The sequence below is a fragment of the Carlito syrichta genome, unplaced genomic scaffold (assembly GCF_000164805.1).
Source record: "Carlito syrichta isolate Samal-C Ts95f unplaced genomic scaffold, Tarsius_syrichta-2.0.1 Scaffold153623, whole genome shotgun sequence".
Taxonomy (NCBI): Eukaryota; Metazoa; Chordata; class Mammalia; order Primates; family Tarsiidae; genus Carlito; species Carlito syrichta.
Genome location: NW_007097719.1, coordinates 15,182 through 16,233, shown reverse-complemented (window position 1 = coordinate 16,233; position 1,052 = coordinate 15,182).

Sequence of the window (1,052 nt, the reverse complement as noted above, 5' to 3'; positions counted from 1 at the left end):
ATCTCACTGTTTACTTTAAAAGAACCAAAATTAGGCACATCCCAGAGAAGGGAGGCACCTCAATCTGGCAAGTGCCTGAAACCCAGCTCCAGGAAAAAGTGCCGGGGAGCTCGGGAGTAAACATTTATTTGAGCACTCACTAGCTGTGTGCCCTAAGCCAGGCCGGCCCATGTGCACTGCTTCATTTAATCACCCCAGCACCAGTTTGCAGATAAGCCTAAAGAGGTTCAGTGGCCCCCATGGCCCTGGCCGGGAGGAGTCAGGATCCCCAGCACAAGTGAGGCAGGGAGCCCTTTCCCCAAAGCCTAATGAGATGAAGGCCTTCCCAGGATAGAGAAGGGGCCCTCTTAGCACAGTGAGATAAAAGCCTTCCCAGAATAATGAAAGAGTTCTTCTAGTACCATAAGATAAAAACTTTCTTAAAAGATTTATGTTAGAATGTAGGCCCCAGCCGGGCTCGGTGACTCAGCCTGTAATCCCGCGCCTTTGGGAGGCTGAGGTAAGTGGATTGCTTGAGCCCGCAGGTTCAAGACCCGCCGGGGCAACTTGCCGAGACATCATCTCTACAATAAATCAAAAAATTAGCCGGGCGTGGTAGCGCGCGCCTATAGTTCCAGCTACTTGGAAGGCTGAGGCGGAAGGATCGCTGGAGCCCCGCAGGTCGAGGCTGCGGGGGCCGGGAGCGGCCACTGCACTCCAGTCTGGGCGACCGAGTGAGACTCCAACTCAAAAAAAAAAAAGAATGTAGGCCCCGATCTGTAGTGCGCATATGTAACTCCACTGCAACCTTGAGTTGTAAGACACCCAATTAGCCTGTGTGTGACTAATATGTAAGTCTTATGGGGGGGCAAAAAAGCTCAAAATGTATAAAAGGCAATGCCCCCCTGCGCTCCAGGCCCAGCCTTTGGGTGCAAATCCGCCGAGCCTGTGCGGGCAGGAATCAAACTACTTCCTGGCCTTGGTGTCCCGACTCTAGAAAACCCTGCCACCCAAGAGCTCTGAGGGTCCAGGGAAGGGGGCCAGGGGGCAGGGGGGACCCGAGAGAGCCAGGC